General features: G+C 40.6%; 1 pseudogene; it reads left to right on the top strand.

The window, feature by feature from the left end:
• The first annotated feature begins 1478 nt into the window (after positions 1-1478).
• Positions 1479-1891, top strand: LOC101337810 (mitochondrial intermembrane space import and assembly protein 40 pseudogene; annotated as a pseudogene).
• Positions 1892-20672: the final 18781 nt, after the last annotated feature.

Here is a 20672-nt window from a genome sequence, read left to right as displayed (position 1 = left end):
AAAGTGTCCTTGAGCCAGAACTTGTGCTGGAGATCTTTGAATACTCTGTTTTTTTGGTAAGGCTAAGAGAATCCAAAAAAGAATCACGTTTTATTACCAAGGGGAATGAATGCTGTCAAATTATTATATTGATGATCCTAATTCAAAGTTTCAAAGTGGTTTTTAAGTCAAGTGGTAAGATACCAAGCACACACTCAGGCACTGTGTTAGAGAATCCTGTCACGCAGTTCCAAAAGCAGTGTTTCCCATCTTCCCTTCATGATGTGCTAAAGCAGACTGACAGCATGGGGCCGGGCTCAAAGCCACAGATCTAGGAAATGTTGGGGAAAAACAGCACTACCGTTAAAATTGTGTGCAGAAAGTTTATATCCATTGCTGCCTCTTTAAAAGACATTTCCATCAATTACTGGTTTTATTGATTTTGGATTTTTCCCTTATAGTTTCTAAGGCTGATAAAAATATGATTGAACACCGAGAGAAACTGGAGTTCTAATTCTCATTCTATTTCTGTGCCATAATTAGTTTTTATTAATCTTTCTCTTCAAATCTGGGTTGCTATGTGAATAACAAGCATGTCTTAATACATATGGGTTTTCATTCTATATTTTAAATAATACGGCTATAGTGTTGGGAAGGAGAAAACTGGCTGATAAACCTGAAAAAGTACAAAAGCTCTTTCCTTCCTTCTATTCCTTTTTCTACATTCTTTAACTTTATTTCGTGATCATTAGTAGTTTGACACTGAAGTTAAGGAGAAAGTGATTACATATTTAGTCTTGCTCCTGAAATCATTGTTTATACTTAACATATCTCTACCCGGATGATTTGCTGTTCTTTCTAAAGTGTCCCTTTTGGGGGGGACTTCCCTGGTGGCACAGTGGTTAGGAATCCACCTGCCAATGCAGGGGACACGGGTTCGAGCCCTGGTCAGGGAAGATCCCACATGCCACGGAGCAACTAAGCCCGTGAGACACGACTACTGAGCCTGCGCTCTAGAGCCCGTGAGCCACAACTACTGAGCGCATGAGCCACAACTACTGAAGCCCGCGCACCTAGAGCTTGTGCTCCACAACAAGAGAAGCCACCGCAATGAGAAGCCCGCGCACCGCAACGAAGAGTAGACCCTGCTCGCCGCAACTAGAGGAAGCCCACATGCAGCAACGAAGACCCAACACAGCCAAAAAATAAATAAATAAAGTGTCCCTTTTTTCTTGCCACTAATGCAACCAAGAAGGAATCACTTTAATTGAAAAATTGTAAACTGGCCTCTAAGTACTACACCAGGCATTCAAAGAGATACCATTTATCTGTAGTATTTTGTTAAGTGGGATTTGCTGTTACAAACAGTCTTGTTACCAGGACAAGACTTGAGTCTGGTCTCTCATTATCAGTTATTCAACATCAGCCTTGAACAGATGGGACTGACGGCGTGAGGCCGCCGCCGCAATCACCGCGAGGTCGGAGCGCCGGGCTGCACCATGGCCTACTGCCGGCACGAAGGGAAGGATAGAATCACATTGGTGACCAGAGAAGACCGTGAAACTCCAAGCAGCGCGGAGCTGGTGGCCGACGACCCCAATGATCCGTACGAGGAGCACAGACCGATCCTACCCAACCGAGACGACATCAACTGCAACTGCCCGTGCCTGGCGGGGGGGTGGAGGGGGGTGGTGGCCGGAGGCCCGTGTGGGGAACAGTTCAAGGCGGCCTTCTCCCGCTTCCATTGCAGCACAGAGGATGTCAAGGGGTCGGACTGTGTAGACCAATCCGGGCCATGCAGGAGTGCATGCAGAAGTACCCGGACCTCTATCCCCAGGAGGAGGAGGATCGATTAGAGGAAACGGCTGTCTCGGAGGCCATCGCAACCAAAGAAGAGAAGAGGTCCAGCTAATGAGGGCCCTGGGCGCTGGGCTCCAGCCTCCTTCAGAGAGATTGAACCCCTCCAAGAAAGTGTCTCTCCCTCTGTTGTTCTGTGCACTGTAATGTACAAAATAACTTATTGAGCTGATCAGGGGTCTTGGCCCCTTGACATATACACTGAAAAATGGGTTGTATGTGTGTCTCACCTGAACCTATCAGCGAATGTAGCTGCCACTTTTGAATTCTCTTCTGATTGTCCTGAATTTTGCCACTTTGAAATAATGTGCTGAATAATCTCAGAAACCAAAAATCGTTACCTGGGAGTATCTTGTGAGTGAGCGGACTTATTCTGATTCATTGCACCCCTTTTAGTAGATTTTATACCCAGTTGGAAAGAGAAATCGAAACAAAACATCTTCCTTTAGAAATGCTGGAGGGGGGCCATTCCTTGTAGAAGAGGCGGGATGATCAGACCTGGAGGATTGGACGAAGCACTCTGCTTCATTTCTGATATATTTTGGTTTCCAGTTGCATTGAGCTCCAGGTTTTCTATATTTGGAAAACAGAGCTTTGGACCCTCTGAGTGACTCCCTTTGTAAGTGAAGAGAAAGGCTGTTTTTTCCTGTTCTTTTTATTCCGAAAGCCCTGCTTTGCGGTCTGTGTTCACACTGGCTCTGTCTCAGCCTGTTCAGATGCAACGTTCTTGAGAGGTGGGCGCCTAATCATTACCAAAGTAGCACCCGAGAGAGGAAACCATGTCAATTAAAAGGAAAACATGATTTAAAAAAAACCCAAAAAAACAGATGGGACCACACATCCTACCCCAGAGGCATGCTCATTCTGGTCTAGTTCATCACCAAAACCCAGCTCAAGTGCAGCTGTCAAGGGCATTTATTCCCCAAATGCTGGTAAACTAGAAACGTCAGACAGTGAAATCTGAAGATCACACACTAAGTGTTCAGTAACCACACAGACACACACAAGCGGAGAGCGTTAGGGCTGTTTTGCTGGTTCCAGAGGTGAAGCAACTAAAGCCGTTGTTAAACTATTGATAGAAGGAATTCCACGATGGCTGCCGCGAAGCCAAAATTGTAAATGCTTTAAAGGTTCGACTTTGCCAAGGAAAGAACGTGACGCAGGTGGGCAGATATACCGTGCAGGCATCCAGCCCCCTGATGCAGTCTCTCCTTGATCTCCCCGTGGGGAATTCAGCCCCTGCCCTGGAAAGGTTCACAGTCTAGTGTGAGGAAGGTGGACACATAAAGAGATGATTGTTATGGGACTGAAATAAGAAAGCGTTTCTCCTTCCCTGGAAAGAGTGGCCTGGGGGCCAGAAACAAAGCTTTTCCCTTCTCTCCCAGGGCTGACCTCCAATGCAGATGACTTAGCTGATAGTCATAACTAGAAAAAGCAGACTGAGCTAGAATTTCAAAACTACACCTGAACCATTACCACTCACCCATTCAACTGAGCTACAGTGCAAATACTATCGCGAGAATTAAGATGTGTATTGAGTGTGTGTGTGTGTTCATGTTGCTTAATTCACTATTATCTTTCTAACACCAGGCATATAGGAATTTCTTATTTTCATTTTTATGGCAGCAGAAGAGAGAAAGAAAAATTGTTTTAGAAGCACTTTTAGAAGACAATATGCCGAACTATTTCCTAAGGCATAGTATTCGAACCGGCAGCTGGGCTAATGCGATGCTGAATTCCGAACTTGTTTCCCTTTTAAGACCCCATTTAAATCATAGTTTGGAGTGGCAGGAAGTACAGCTTGAAAGTTGACATCAAGTTAAGTAGCAGTGGGTAGGTGAGTTATCTTGCCCACCTAGGGTGTGTAGAACATGTTTAAAATACTCTACAATATATATTTATTATCATAAATGCTTCTGCCAGTTCAAGAATTGGCTAAAGACTGGCCTCTTCTGGGAAGCTTTATTCACTAATGTTCCCACTCCTGGCCCACATGCGTATGATCCCATTCCAGTACTTTGCATTTCCCTCTTTCCACTCTACCTGGGCTGGTGGTTTCCGTGTGTTTACTTAGGACTGTGATGCTTGACTAGATCAGAACTTCTTGAAAACCAGGTCAGCTTCTATGTCCTTCGGTTTACTCAGTAGCACAAAGTGTTGCCTGCTAATTAATTCTAATTTTTAAGAATCCTAATTTTTAAAAAGATTCTTAGTTTACCTTTTTCCTGAGAAAACTGCTTTTTTTTTTTTTTTTTGGATGAGCATACGCTGACTTGTCCATAATTTTCAGGTAACAGGTAATGGCACAATTCTAAATAATGAAGTACTGTATTCTCTTGGACCCAGGACTAAAGCTTTGAATAAAACCAGTTGTAATTTCCAACCCAGTATGAGCTGCATAAAGAGAATTGGAGGGACTTCCCTGGTGGTCCAGTGGTTAAGAATCCACCTTCCAACAGAGGGGACGTGGGTTCGATCCCTGGTCGGGGAACTAAGATCCCACATGCCGCGGGGAAACTAAACTCATGCGCGGCAGAGAGAAGCCCGCTACGAAGACTCAGTGCGGCCAAAAAAAAGAAAGAGAGAGAGAATTGGAGAAATTGGCTTGTGATTCAGTGAAATGAGCATCAAAAAAGATAAGTGCCTCAGAGAATAAAGTCCTTCAACACCTGGATTTGACAAAACTAGTTGACAAAAATTCAAATGAGTTGGGTATAGAGTTGCTATCATGAAAAAATATGATACCTAATAGGGTTTTTTTTTTTTTTGACTTAACATTTCTTTTTAGAGCAGTTTTGCTCTTACAGCAAAATTGAGAAGAAGGCACAACGGTTTCCCGTATAACCCTTGCCCCAGTACGTGTATTATCTTGTAGGATTTTTGCCTTTTGTATTTTAGGTACTTTCAGAAACAAGCTAGGCAGAATCTTGTAAAAGTGGGAGAAAAAAACCCCAACAACTTTACAAATGTCAAAACCTTCAGAGATTTAAAATAGTGCTGAGTGTGGTTATGGGAGAGGGTTCACTGTAATCTATACTGAAACCAGGCCAATGTCCTTATTTATAACCTATGGCTGCTGGAATAACATTCTTTGTTAGCACTAGAATTTCCCTGAGTGCTTTATGTAGGAAAAGTGACGCTTGTAGTCATCTTCTGATTTAATTGCTTCTTCATACTTTTTTTTGGGAGAAAAGCTTATTTTTTAAGAAATGAGGAGCCTCTATAGAAAATTGCATTTCCCAAGAAAGCAATTTATTAACCCAATAAACTTAAGTCTTTGGAAACAAATCAAGTTGGATTTCTATAATAACCAATAGAAGCAGGACTCCACATACCTGCAAAATATAAATTAGGATAAAACGTGGCTCAGAGTTAAATGTGAGAGAGTGAATAAACCAACGGACAATGGCCAGGACAATGGATCTCTGACCCACAGTCTCTGCAGCAAGTGGCCCAGAAAGGTCAGAACTTGGTCAGTGACCGCCAGCTTTCCTAGTTTTGTCAATCCCACCTCCATTTCAACTCAGGGCCAAACACAGAAAGGTACATATGCTCCCCAAACCCATCCCATGAGATACCCTCTCTGGTTAGCTCGACGCCACGTCCCTCAGGCCAACAACTTCCAATCAGGGCGTTCCTGAAGCCTTGCCTTTTTACAACATAAAGCTTTCCCACTTCCCTGCTGCCTGCCAGACACAAGTGATGGTGGCTGACTCCCATTGCTATTACAAGCTCTGAATAAATAGCATCCCTTTGTTCTCATCTGGGTAGCCTTTGTGCGTTTCCCCAAGTGGAAAATGTGTAGTAGAACTCCAAGTTTTTGAAAATAAGCTGAAAGAATTCTCAGTGGTGTTGGAAAATGTAGTCATGTGCTCTCTTCATCACTGAAATGCTAAGAGCTTATTAGGCTAATTACATGACTTTTGCCTATAGTCAATCAACCAACAAGTATTTACTGAGATTTGAGACTCTGCTCTGCCCCGTTCCGTGGTGGGGAAGTTATTGAAGTTGTATACATTAGGGCAAGCGGGTATTAAAGATCCTTCACCCGTCAACTTTGTGTTCAGTACGTGCCACAGTCAAGACTCAAGCATCGGTTATTCCCGGAATTAACTCGTGGTTTTGCTGTTTCGTAGCTCTGTGACCTTGGGCACATCACTTTGTTTTCAGATCTCAGAATATTTATCTTTATAATAAATATCTACCGTATAGGATTGCTGTTATATTAAATTAAATAACTCAGCTAAGATGCCTCGTAATTTGCTCATAGTAATTACTGTATGCTATGTGATAACTCATTATATTACATGCTCACTGTTTTAAAATGCAGGAGCTGAATAAAGCGTACTTTCCATCCTTGGGGAAATTATCTCTTGGAAAGGAAATGATGATTTACAGGAAGTTTATACGGAGTGGTTCAAGAACTTTGTGAGACAATGCATAATTAATTTATTATTTATACAGTGTTGAATTGGGTGGGTGGCACAGTATTTAAGTACTTTGAGGGTTGGTTGATGGGGAATGGAAGTGGGCTGGAGTGGTTTGGAAAGAACGTTTGGAAGAGGAGGCAGAGAGTGTGGATCGTGACTGGCGAGACTGGGAGAGGTGGAGGGAAGATCTCCACCTATCTACAATTAAAGCTCCACCTACTTCCCACTCCTGGATTCCCAGTAGACCTTGTGAATCTGTGAAGAGCTTGGCTTGCTGGGAAGGGAGAATTTTTATCAACAAACTGTGGGAATTAAGGATAGCTGGATAGGAAGGGCAGACTACGGATGGTGGTCTTAAGAATCAGACACGTCAATGTGTTTAGATTTAGATATCTTAAGAAAGTGAATGCTACTCTCAAGTGGTATTTCAGGGAGTTTGATTTAGCTGTAGGGTGGATTAGCAGAAGGGGCAGGGAGCCTAAAGTTAGTAGGAAAGTATCAAACTGTGAGATGATGCCAGCCTGGGTTAAGGTGATTATGGTAGAAGTGGAGAGAGAAACTTTTTGGAGGAAGAATATCTAGGACTTGGCAAGTGAATGGTTACGGGGAATTAAATAACAGTAATAATTACTACTTATTAGCACTTGTATGTGGGACATATTATATAAAAGAAATATCCTTTACATAAGTATCTGGCAAAAACACGGAGATTGGAACTTTCTTGAGAAATGTAGGCATTTGAACTCTATGGGTGTGCATGGTATGAACTTTACAATTTATAAACAAATGGTTGCACTCACTTTATGCATGATTATTTATGAATAAGAATAATGAATAATATTAATCTTTAACAACTCACGTAGTAGGTTACTAATACAGAGCCTGCTGTGAAATGTGAAATTAAAAACACTGTGGGCGTGGACGTTGCATTTCCCTGCCCACTGGTTGGTCCTTCGCAACCAGCCAGTTGCCCCCAAACGTCCTACTTTGAGAAATTCTGCTCTGGGTCATGTAATCATTTCTCCTCTCAGCCTGGTTGACCAGAAGGTAGTGGGTATAAACCAAGCTGTTTTCTTGTTACTATTTCTGTTGAGTCCTTCCTCTGTTAGTTTCCATTGTTCTGTGGCAGCTTACTGGTGCAATTTCAAATTGGCTTACTAACCCCATGGCTTGGTTAAAAAAGCAGGCAATGTTTTCAAGAACCCCTCTTTTCTATCTTTAAGAATGAGAACCTAATTGTAATACTTTGGACTCTTAATATGCATCAGGCCCTGATGTTCTATTTACTTTATCTCATTTAACCCTCACAATAGTGCTGCAAGGGCGACTTTTATGCTCCTGGTATCACCAAGGAGTAAACCAAAGGGGAAATTGGTTAAAATAACTTGGTCAGTGGCATGTAACCAACAGGAGGTAGACTCAGGGTAGGAGGCCAGGTTGATCTGACTTCAAAGCCCAGTTGCTCTTAAAGAAGATGTAAAACTGGAGATGACTCCAAGTTCAACATGAGAATGGTAAGGCTGCTGCCAGGGCGAGGTAACCCAAGGAAGAGAAATGGCCAGAGACAAAATGGGAGGAGGGAACTAGTAAGTTCAGTTTAGAACATGATTAGTTTGGGGTGACGAGTAAACATCCAAATAAAAACTTACTCTGGAGTATTACTTCCATAACACCAATTTTCAAATAATATGTATCAAGACAATGGCAATATTCACTGACAATCACTATCAAAAGATTTTGCATAACTCCGTGTTAAGATCCTAAGGGGGAACTATGTATATCAGGAAGGGTTTCTTTTCTTGGCAGACAGACTTAATTTGCAATTAACCACAAAGAATGTCTGCCTACTCCTTCCCTCTTTGCCTTAGTTCTGGTACCTCTTTCTACCTTGGCTTCTGTTACCTACATTGGAGGTATTTATTACTGTGCTAAGTCACATGGGCTTTGAAGGTTTTGTTCAAATCCAGGAATGATGTAGGTCTCATTAGATGGGCTATTCTCATCTGAAAAGAACCAAGGGAGTCAGAAGAGAGATCCAGTTCAATACTTGCTATAAGGAAATAAGCCGACTGGAGAAGTTCTCAGATTAAATCTAATTCAACATTATTTAGAAAAAAACCCAGTGGAGACATAATTCATCAGTAAGGCTCAGACTAGGATGCCTTGCTATGCCAGATGAATTCAAGTGCCACTTTGAAAAGAAAGAATTGTTGCCAGACTCACACATAAGAACACGGATCAGGGCTGGTTTTATACAGATTGTAGAAAACCTTTCTTCTTACTCACACACTTAGGATGAGTCCATCAAGATAAGATAGATGAAAATTCCTTTTGTGAGGAGAGAGTTTTATGGGAGGATGGGGCTCACTCTTCAGTTTTAAAGGTAAAGACTCATCATGGAGAAATAAAGCATGTGAAGCCAGCTTTGGAGCTAGTAAAACAAGTAAAAATCGCTTGATCGTAAACTGTAAAACGAAGTATCTTATTAGCTGGTATGTGGTTACAGGAGAATTAGCATGGGCTTGAGTGTTAGAAAAATCTGGCTTCAACCCTGTGTTTGCCACTTAGTAGCTGTGGAACGCTGAGCAGAATGCAAAAACAGAACAACTCGAGTAAGAAATAAGTAACAATACTTTTGGATTATAGACCAAAAATATTTATTTCTATCAATATGAACTCATGGATATCTATTTTATCTTTGTCCCATAATATGAAATTATTGTTACTGATTTGCTGCTTAAGTTGTTCTAATGCTGGTCACCAGGAGCTCTTTCAGGTTGGTTCCTATGACTTTTGCAAAGTCCCCATCTTTTCTTTCTTTTTTTCCTTCTTTCCTTCCTTCCCTCCTTCCTTCCTTCTCTTCTTTCTCCCTGCCATTTTCTCTTTCTTTCTTTTTCAGTTCTTTCTTACTTTCTGTAACCATAAGATGCTCCAGGCTCACCTTGTATTTTTCCAGCCTCATCCCTGGAATCAATCATTTCTCCAAGAATCCCTGGTTTCTTTTATTGGAGAATCAACTTACCTGTGTGTGTGTGTGTGTGTGTGTGTGTGTGTGTGTGTGTGAGAAGGTAATAAACTATGACTCCATATTGATATGTCCAATCTGGTACCACAGAGTTCATTCTAGCCTTTCCCCTTTCCTTATTTGTGTCTTCTTTCTCTAACAATAAGAAATCTGGTTCTCCTTATCTACACTGTATTTACTTATTTGATCAAACTTAGTATGCAAATAAAGAAGTTTTAGAATTCTTAACGCATTCTTTTTTTTTTTTTTTTTTTGCGGTACGCGGGCCTCTCACTGTTGTGGCCTCTCCTGTTGCAGAGCACAGGCTCCGGACGCGCAGGCCCAGCAACCATGGCTCACGGGCCCAGCCGCTCCGTGGCATGTGGGATCTTCCCGGACCGGGGCACGAACCCGCGTCCCCTGCATCGGCAGGCGGACTCTCAACCACTGCGCCACCAGGGAAGCCCTAGTTAATTTTTTATGCACCAGTAAGAGAGCTTCAAAAAACATCAAACAAAACTGGTAAAACTGAAAGGATAAATTAAAAATTCACAACTAGAGTAGATTTCAAAACTTTCAACAATTGATAGAATGAGTTGACAAAAAATTAGTAAAGACACAAAAGACTTGAAGAACACTATCTACTGATTTGACCTAATAGATATTTGGGTTTTTTTAAGACGTAATATTTATTTACTTATTATTTATACATATACATGTATCTATTCTTCTTCAAATTCTTTTCCCATTTAGCTTATTACAGAATATTGAGCAGAGTTCCCTGTGCTATACAGCATAGGTCCTTGTTGGTTATATATTTTATATATAGTAGTGTGTACATGCCATTCCCAAACTCCTAATCCATTCCTACCCCCCACCTTCCCCCCAGTAACCATAAGTTTGTTCTCAATAATCTAATGATTTTATGTTTTAAAACAAATGTTGGCAAACTTTTTCTGTAAAGAGCCAGGTACTAAATATCTTAGCCACATGTGGTCACTGTCACGTATTTGTCTTCTTTTTTACCCAGTCATTTAAAACTGTAAAAACCTTTCTTAGCCTAAGACCATATAAAAATAGGTGGGGTATGGGGTGGAGCATGGCCTGTGGACTGTAGTTCGCCAACTCTGTTTTAGTCTTACTTATAAACAATGTGTAGTAACTTAAAAGATAATTTCTAGATTAATTTTTATCCTTTAACTCAATGGTTTAATCCATTTACTTCTGTGAATTCTCATACATTTATGTTTATTTCCCATTATTACATATTTTTCTGTTTCTTTTCTTCTCTGCTGTCCACCCCCCCACCTTGTATTTGCCTTTTTAAAAAGAAGTTACAGTTATTGTTTGTTTTTGGTCACACTGCAGAGCTTGCAGGATCTTAGTTCCCCGATCAGGGATTGAACCCTGCCCTCTACAGTGAGAGCACATAGTCCTAACCACTGGACAACCAGGAACTTCCCTGCCTTCTTTTGGACTGAGACTTTTTTACTTTTTTTTTTTTTAATCAAAACCTGCTGGGAAATTATATGCTTTATGTCTATGTAGTTGTTATTCTAGCTATTTTTAATATGCATTCAATCTGTTACGCTATCACATTATGTAGCCTCTGGCAAACTCCATTGCACACTTAAGGGAAAATAAGAGTGAAAAGGCAAATAGCATTGTAGTATTCTTATGAAAGTGGTTTTGACCTGTGCAGCTCTCTTACAGTGTCTCAGGGTTCTCCAGGGGTACCTAGAACATACTTTGGGAACCTGAAGTTTCAGGAACTGTATTTATTTTGTAAGCACTGTAGGTTATTCTGCTGGACATGCCTGGTTGAGACCTACTGTGGAATCCTGAGCAGCTTCAAAGTATTAGGTATTTAAAAACAGAGGGGCCTGGGGAGATTGGTTCAAGATGGTGGAGTAGAAGGACATGTGCTCACTCCCTCTTGTGAGAGCACCAGAATCACAACTAACTGCTGAATAATCATAAACAGGAAAACAGTAGAACTCACCAAAAAAGATCTCCCACATTCAAAGACAAAAGGAGACGCTGCAATGAGATGGTAGGAGGGGCACAATCACAATAAAATCAAATCCCAGTTTGTGGGTGGCTCACAAACTGGAGAACAATTATACCACAGAAGTCCACCCCCTGGAGTGAAGGTTCTGAGCCCCATGTCATGCTTCCCAACCTGGAGGTCAGGCAATGGGAGGAGGATTTCCCAGAGAGTCAGACTTTGAAGGTTAGCGGGATTTAATTGCAGACAGGACTGGAGGAAACAGAGACTCCACTCTTGGAGGGCACACACAAAGTAGTGTGCACATCAGGACCCAGGGAGAGGGAGCAGTGACCCCATAGGAGACTGAACTAGACCTACCTGCTAGTGTTGGAGGGTCTCCTGAAGAGGTGGGGGGCAGCTGTGGCTCACTGTGGGGACAAGGATACTGGCAGCAGAAGTTCTGGGAAGAACTCCTTGGCGTGAGCCCTCCTAGAGTCTGCCATTAGCCCCACCAAAGAGCCTGCAGGCTCCAGTGTTGGGTCGCCTCAGGTCAAATAACCTACAGGGAGGGAACTTAGCCTCACCCATCAGCAGACAAGAGGATTAAAGTTTTACTGAGCTCTGCACACCAGATCTACCCACCACCAGTCCCTCCCATCAGGAATCTTGCACAAGCCTCTTAGATAGTCTCGTCCACCAGAGGGCAGACAACAGAAGCAAGAAGAACTACAGTCCTGCAGCCTGTGGAATGAAAACCACATTCACAGAAAGATAGACAAAATGAAAAGGCAGAGGACTATGTACCAGATGAAGGAACAAGATAAAACCCCAGAAAAACAACTAAATGAAGTGGAGATAGGCAACTTTCCAGAAAAAGAACTCAGAATAATGATAGTGAAGATGAGCCAGGACCTTGGAAAAAGAATGGAGGCAAAGATCAAGAAGATGCAAGAAATGTCTAACAAAGACCTAGAAGAATTAAAGAACAAACAAACAGAGATAAGCAATACAATAACTGAAACGAAAAATACACTAGAAGGAATCAGTAGCAGAATAACTGAGGCAGAAGAATGGATAAGTACCTGGAAGACAGAATGGTGGAATTCACTGCCATAGAACAGAATAAAGAAAAAAGAATGAAAAGAAATGAAGACAGCCTAAGAGACCTCTGGGGACATTAAACACACCAACATTCGCATTATAGGGGTCCAAGAAGGAAAAGAGAGAGAAAGGACCCAAGAAAATATTTGAAGAGATTGTAATCAAAAACTTCCCTAACATGGGAAAGGAAATAGCCACTCAAGTCCAAGAAGCACAGAGAGTCCCAGGCAGGATAAACACTAGGAGAAACACGCCAAGACACATAGTAATCAAACTGACAAAAATTAAAGACAAAGAAAAATTATTAAAAGCAACAAATAACATACAATGGAACTCCCATAAGGTTAACAGCTGATTTTTCAGCAGAAACACTATAAGCCAGAAGGGAGTTGCACGATATACTTAAAGTGATGAAAGGGAAGAACCTACAATCAAGATTACTCTACCCAGCAAGGATATCATTCAGATTCGACAGAGAAATCAAAAGCTTACAGACAAGCAAAAGCTAAGAGAATTCAGCACCACAAAACCAATGCTACAACAAATGCTAAAGGAACTTCTCTGAGTGGGAAATACAAGATAAGAAAAGGACCTACAAAAACAAACCCAAAACAATTAAGAAAATGGTAATAGGGACGTACATATTGATAATTACCTTAAATGTGAACGGATTAAATGCTCCAACCAAAAGACACAGGCTCACTGAATGGATACCAAAACAAGACCCATATATATGCTGTCTACAGGAGACCCACTTCAGATCTAGGGACACATACAGACTGAAAGTGAGGGGATGGAAAAAGATATTTCATGCAAATGGAAATCAAAAGAAAGCTGGAGTAGCAATACTCATATTAGATAAAATAGACTTTAAAATGAAGAATGTTGCAAGAGACAGGGAAGGACACTACATAATTATCAAGGGATCAAAACAAGAAGAAGATATAACAATTATAAATATATATGCACCTAACATAGGAGTACCCCAATACACAAGGGAAATGCTAGCATCTACAAAAGAGGAAACTGACAGTAACACAATAATAGTGGGGGACTTCAACACCTCACTTACACCAATGGATAGATCATCCAGACAGAAAATTAAAAAGGAAACACAGCTTTAAATGACACAATAGACCAGGTAGATTTAACAGATATTTACAGGACATTCCATCCCAAAACAGCAGATTACACTTTCTTCTCAAGTGCACACGGAACATTCTCTAGGACAGATCACATCTTGGGTCATAAATCAAGCCTTTGTAAATTTAAGCAATTTGAAATCATCTCAAGCATCTTTTCTGACCACAACACTATGAGATTAGAAATCAATTACAGGGAAAAAAAACCCATGAAAAACACAAACACATGCAGGCTAAACAATACGTTACTAAATAACCAAGAAATCATTGAAAAAGTCAAAGAGGAAATTAAAAAATACCTAGAGACAAATGACAACAAAAACACGATCATCCAAAACCTGTGGGATGCAGCAAAAGCAGTTCTAAGAGGGAAGTTTATGGCAATACAATCCTACCTCAAGATACAAGAAAAATCTCAAATAAATAATCTAACCTTACACCTAAAGGAACTAGAGAAAGAAGAACAAACAAAATCCAGTTAGTAGAAGGAAAGAAATCATGAAGATCAGAGCAGAAATAAATGAAATAGAAACAAAGAAAACAGTAGAAAGGATCAATAAAACTAAAAGCTGGTTCTTTGAGAAGAAAAACAAAATTGATAAACCTTTAGCCAGACTCATCAAGAAAAAGAGGGAGAGGACTCAAATCAATAAAATCAGAAGTGAAAAAGGAGATGTTACAATGGACACCACAGAAATACAAAGCATCTTAAGAGCCTACTACAAGCAACTCTATGCCAATAAAATGGACAGTCTGAAAGAAATGGACAAGTTCTTAGAAAGATATAACCTTCCAACATTGAACCAGGAAGAAATAGAAGATATGAACAGACCAATTACAAGTAATGAAGTTGAAACTGTGATTAAAAGTCTTCCAACAAACAAAAGTCCAGGACCAGATGGCTTCACAGGTGAATTCTATCAAACATTTAGAGAAGAGCTAACAGCCATCCTTCTCAAACTCTTCCAAAAAATTGCAGATGAAGGAACACTCCCAGACTCATTCTACGAGGCCACCATCACCCTGATACCAAAACCAGACAGAGATACTACAAAAAAAGAAAATTACAGACCAGTATCACTGATGAATATAGATGCAAAAATCTTCAACAGAATACTAGCAAACAGAATGCACAACATGTTAAAAGGATCATACACCATGATCAAGTGGGATTTATCCCAGGTGTGCAAGGATTCTTCCATATATGCAAATCAATCAATGTGATACACCAGAGTAACAAATTGAAGAATAAAATCCATATGATCATCTCAATAGATGCAGAAAAAGCTTTTGACAAAATTCAACACCCGTTTATGATAAAAAAAACTCGCTGGAAAATGGGCATAGAGGGAACCTGCCTCAACATAATAAAGGCTATATATTACAAACCCACAACAAACATCATTCTCAATGGTGAAGAACTGAAAGCATTTCCTCTAAGATCAGGAACAAGAGAAGGATGTCCACTCTTGCCACTATTATTCAACATAGTTTTGGAATTCCTAGCCACAGCAATCAGAGAAGAAAAAGAAATAAAAGGAATACAAATTGGAAAAGAAGTAAAACTGTCACTGTTTGCAGATGACATGATACTATAGAGAATCCTAAAGATGCCACCAGAAAACTACTAGAGCTAATCAATGAATTTGGTAAAGTTGCAGGATACGAAATTAATGCACAGAAGTCTCTTGCATTCCTATACACTAACAATGAAAGATCAGAAGGAGAAATTAAGGAAACAATCCCATTCACCATTGCAACAAAAAGAATAAAATACCTAGGAATAAACCTACCTGGGGAGGTAAAAGACCTGTACTCAGAAAACTGTAAGACACTGATGAAAGAAATCAAAGATGACACAAAAAGATGGAGAGATATACCATGTTCTTGGATTGGAAGAATCAATATTGTGAAAATGACTATACTACCCAAAGCAATCTACAGATTCAGTGCAATCCCTATTAAATTCCCAATGGCATTTTTTACAGAACTAGAACAAAAAAAATCTTAAAATTTGTATGGAGACACAAAGGACCCCGAATAGCGAAAACAATCTTGAGGGAAAAAAACAGAGCTTGAGGAATCAGACTCCATGGCTTCAGACTATACTACAAAGCTACAGTAATCAAGACAGTATGGTACTGGCACAAAAACAGAAATATAGATTAATGGAACAGGATGGAAAGCCCAGAGATAAACCCACACACCTATGGTTAATTAATCTATGACAAATGAGGCAAGGATATACAATGGAGAAAAGACAGTCTCTTCAATAAGTGGTGCTGGGAAAACTGGACAGGTACATGTAAAAGAATGAAATTAAAACAGTCCCTAACATCACACATAAAAATAAACTGAAAATGGATTAAAGACCTCAATGTAAAACTGGACACCATAAAACTCTTAGAGGAAAGCATAGGAAAAACACCCTTTGACATAAATCACAAGAAGATCTTTTTTGACCCACCTCCTAGAGTAATGGAAATAAAAACAAAAATAAGCAAATAGGATCTAATGAAAGTTAAAAGCTTTTGCACAGCAAAGGAAACTATAAACAAGACAAAAAGACAACCCTCAGAATGGGAGAAACTATTTGCAAATCAAAAGATTAATCTCCAAAATATATAAACAGCTCATGCAGCTGAGTATAAATAAATAAACAACCCAATCCAAAAATGGGCAGAAGACCTAAACAGACATCTCTTCAAAGAAGACAAACAGATGGCCAAGAGGCACATGAAAAGCTGGTCAACATCACTAATTATTAGAGACATGCAATCAAAACTACAGTGAGGTAGCCGGTCAGAATGGGCATCATCAGAAAATCTACAAACAACAAATGCTAGAGAGGGTGTGGAGAAAAGGGAACCCTCATGCACTGTTGGTGTGAATGTAAATTGATATAGCCACTATGTAGAACTGTATGGGGGTTACTTAAAAAAACTAAAAATAGAATTACCATATGACCCAGCAATCCCACTACTGGGCATATACGCAGAGAAAACCATAATTCAAAAAGACACATGCACACCAATGTTCATTGCAGCACTATTTACAATAGCCAGGTCATGGAAGCAACCTGTCCATTGACAGATGAATGGATAAAGAAGATATAAATATATATATATATATATAAATGGATATATACAATGGCATATTACTCAGCCATAAAAAGGAATGAAATTGGGTCATTTGTAGAGATGTGGATGGACTTAGAGATTGTCCTACAGAGTGAAGTCAGAAAGAGAAAAACAAATCTCATATGTTAACGCATATATGTGGAATTTAGAAAAATGGTACACGTGAACCGGTTTGCAAGGCAGAAATAAAGACACAGATGTAGAGAACAAATGTGTGGACACCAAGGGGGGAAGCAGGGGTGGTGGTGGTGGGATGAATTGGGAGATTGGGATTGACACTTATACACCAATATGTATAAAATAGATAACGAATAAGAACCTGCTGTATAAAAAATAAATAAAATAAATTTTTTAAAAATTAAAAACAAACAAACAAACAGAGGGGCCTGAAGTGGGAGACAAAGGGCTCACTTTTGCTTCTTCATTATTTCTCTTGGGATTGACCTTTCTGATCTGCTCCTCTCTTCAATTTCATCCTTGTTTCCTTCCAGATTCTACAAACTGCTGTGCTAGGCCCTTTATAAAATTTCAGTTTAGGATTCCAGATAATCTGTATTAAAAGAAAAAAAGCAGGTACAATTCTGATTACTTATGAGAAATAACAGTCTCAGACCGAGTCATGCTGGTAGGAACGAGCCTGCCTGCCTGTGCTCTGGTTTCAAAATGATGATTTGTTTGCATGAAACTTCAGCTTCATACAACACATAAGTGATGAATGAATTTCTGACTTTTGTCAGTGGAAGTCAATATCTTTGACTTAAAGAATAATTCTTTAATTACTAAAGCCAAGTTGAAGTCATGAAAGGTCTCTGAAGTCACTTTGTCTTTTAAAAATATGGGCATAAGGTATCTGAAGAGATCAGTCTGTTGGATATTTATGTACAAGGCAAGCTGCTGGCTGAGATTTTTACATTCAGTTGTCTTTTAAACAAACATACACCCTAGCTAAACACATGGTTTTCTCACAAGAAGTCTTACTATCCAAAATTACTGTGTGTGATTATCTCTAAAACAACGATAAAGCCTTGATTTTTTATGGTTGATTAACTAGGTTATTGCAAATCACGTCAGCTTGGAGTTTGGCATGCCTCCCAGAAAGCAAACTTCCCAGGCTAAACTCAAAGTTCCTTTTTCCATAACAAAGATCTGACTCCATAAAATCCCTTGAGATTTCTTGCATCCAAAACAGACATTTCCCAGGGTTTCATCTGGTTTTCTGGAAAGCTCTTGACCCAACTCGTTCCATATGGAGGCATCTGAGTTAATGAAGGTTCATTTCCTGTGAATTCATCTTACTTTAGGTGTTCTATTCCAGTCATTCCTTCAGCCGTCATTGGTCCTTCTGCTTCGGTCCCAGCCTGCGTTTTGCTGAGAGAAGCCACAGTCGCATTAGTGACCTGACAAAATACGTTCCTTATTTTTTTTCAGCAGTCAAGTTAGCAGGGCTTGTTATTTTATCTTTGGGGATTTATTAGGTGTCTTTGGTAGCTTTGTAACAGAGGCTGCACAGAATGAGTGGCAATTAGGTCTTCGGTATATGCCATGATAGGAATATCAAAGAACGTTCTGAAAAAGTGTGAGTTTTAGACAATGGAAGACTCAGTGCAGTAGTGATATTTTAAATTTGAAGATCTATTTTTAATTTCAAATTTGCCTGGGAAAATCACTTAGTCTTTTTGTAGCTGATTCTGTCAATGTTCTATCCAAATCCCTTGGAATCCTTTTGACCATATCTTGCGCTCTACCCCTAGCATCTGTGAGCTTTTGCTTCTAATGGTTGGCGACTGTGGCTGTCTTTGCATACCTGTAATCGGGCTCCTGGACACGATTTGCCCAAAGTGCCTGGGAGTCTGTATTCCTAACCCTCACCATCCATTGCCCAGGGGCAGCTCACTGCCAGGGACAAATCATGGAGACAAAGGGTGTGATGTGTGGATACGCAAGGGATATAAAAGCCTGCTCCCTTGCGGAGTCCTGCTGAGTCAGGTTAAGGCTGGGGCTTTGCCTGAAATCACATCATTGCTCGGTTCTACCCCTTCTAAACTGGGGTACTAATTCTTACCTAACTGTCCTGCTGTAAAAATAAGATGAAGTAGCATTTGTAGAAGGATTGATAAATAGTAAAAGAACTTGCCCTGAACCCAAGGCAGGGATGATACGCAAGTAGGGTGACCTGAAGCACTGAGTTGAGAATTTAAACCCTAGTCTGGGCCTCGGGGGTTTAGAGGAAAGGCTTGGTCATTTTGGGGACAGATCATCAGTGACTCTTTCACTAAACCTAGAAGAAACGAAAAGCAATAGTGCTTGGTTTTAGAAACTGGGTGTCAGTCCAGAGAGAAGGGGATCTTTTTTGGATTCTCACTGTGAGAACCTGGTGGTGCTTCTGAAAAGGAAAAACCCATGAGAGTGAGGGAGTCTCCCTAAGACTCTGGCCTCGAAGAGTTTCTCACTCTCAAGATAGCCATGTTCAGGCCCCAGCAATTTGTCAACATTACCTAACTGTTCCTACTTGTTTATGGCTCTAGTAGCTTCTGCTCTGGGTCAGCAGACCTTTGTTTCTGTATCTGTCTAGACGCACCTGACTCAGGATTCCTGGGTAACGGTTTGTACCATGACTTCAGTTCTCTGACAGGTCCAAGAAAATTTATTGATTTTTAGTTTGTCCAGATTTTTCTTGTTGTAAGGACAGTTGTTATTGACGATTTCCAGGTTCTTTATATTTTGAAGTTGATTAATTGTTTACAGAAATGGGGTCAGGTCGTCTCATCCTGTGCCATTATCCTTGGTCACTCCCACCAATGTCAATACTGGGTGCCTCCTGTAGGCTCCCCCATCCTCTTAATTTCCATATGCTCTAGGTTCTTGCTCTAAGGCTCAACCTCCTATTTCTCCCCTTCCTTCCAAATGTTTTCAGTGTGCCCTTTCAAACTTCTGCTCCCAGCTCGAGAGACTCCATTGCATCCTAACCACTGATCCAGCTTTCCAGGAACTCTCATACAAGATTGTTGCCTTTTTCCTGGAGATGAAGTGAAGACATAGTGCTTGTGGATTCTGAGTGCTGCTTTCAGCCTGATATGCAAAGCCTTCCACGCTGTCCAAGGCTTAACCCTCCTCTCGGGCTCAGAATGCATCCTCTCCCCCTGCCTGGGAGCATCACTCATCTCACTTTCCTGCATCCTCAACTTCTCCCTCTCCGTTGGATCCTCCATTAGCATTTTAGTGTACTAAGTCTCTTCTACCTTAAAAAAGTCGTCTTTAAACTCTGCTTCCTTCCCCCAGCTGCTGCCCTGCATCTCTCCTGGGCACAGCTAACCTTTTTGAAAGAATTGAAATGTTCCTTTTCCCTGGATGCTGTGAACTCTTGTTCCTCCTTCTTAGTTTCCTTCAAAGCTCTTCCTCCTCTGCCCATCCTTACATTTGGCGTTTCTTCTGATTTTTTTTTTCCTCTTTCATCTGCCTCTTCCCTCCTCCCTCTACATATCTTGCAACAATTTTATCTTCTCTCAAAGCCGAAATTAAAGCCATCCACTGATGTCGACACTGTCTGTATCTCCTGGACAGATCTCACTTTTGAGATACAGACTGATGTAAGTCCAACTGATTAATGGCCATCTGCATTTGGATGCCTGTGCTTTTATTTTCAGTGTGGAAGCTGCCAGTGCATACCTGTCGATGCGTAGCTTGCTAACTCCACTTTACTATAAGGTAGCAGTATTACGCCAGAGAAGGAAGCAAAGTACTTCTGGGAAGCTGGCTTAGTCAGGGCCCCTTATAGCACACTGTCTGGTCCCTGACAACAACCTACAGGGTCTGCCTCATTAACAACAGATCTCAACCTGTTGTACAATCACATGACCCACAAAGAATCCCCAATACACGTCTGGCAGGTGAGTCCCATCATTGATCTGTCTACCCATCAGGAATAACCGCTATTGGTTTCTTAACTCAACCTTTTGGATTTGGAGTCTGCTTAACTTAGCTGCCTCTCTTTATGAAGTGGTAAAGAGATTTGTAAGTTCCTTTTGCCTG

The sequence above is a fragment of the Tursiops truncatus genome, chromosome 17 (genome assembly GCF_011762595.2).
Source record: "Tursiops truncatus isolate mTurTru1 chromosome 17, mTurTru1.mat.Y, whole genome shotgun sequence".
Classification (NCBI taxonomy): Eukaryota; Metazoa; Chordata; class Mammalia; order Artiodactyla; family Delphinidae; genus Tursiops; species Tursiops truncatus.
The sequence above is the reverse complement of the archived record's forward strand: the minus strand, read 5'-3'. Positions and strand labels throughout refer to the sequence as shown.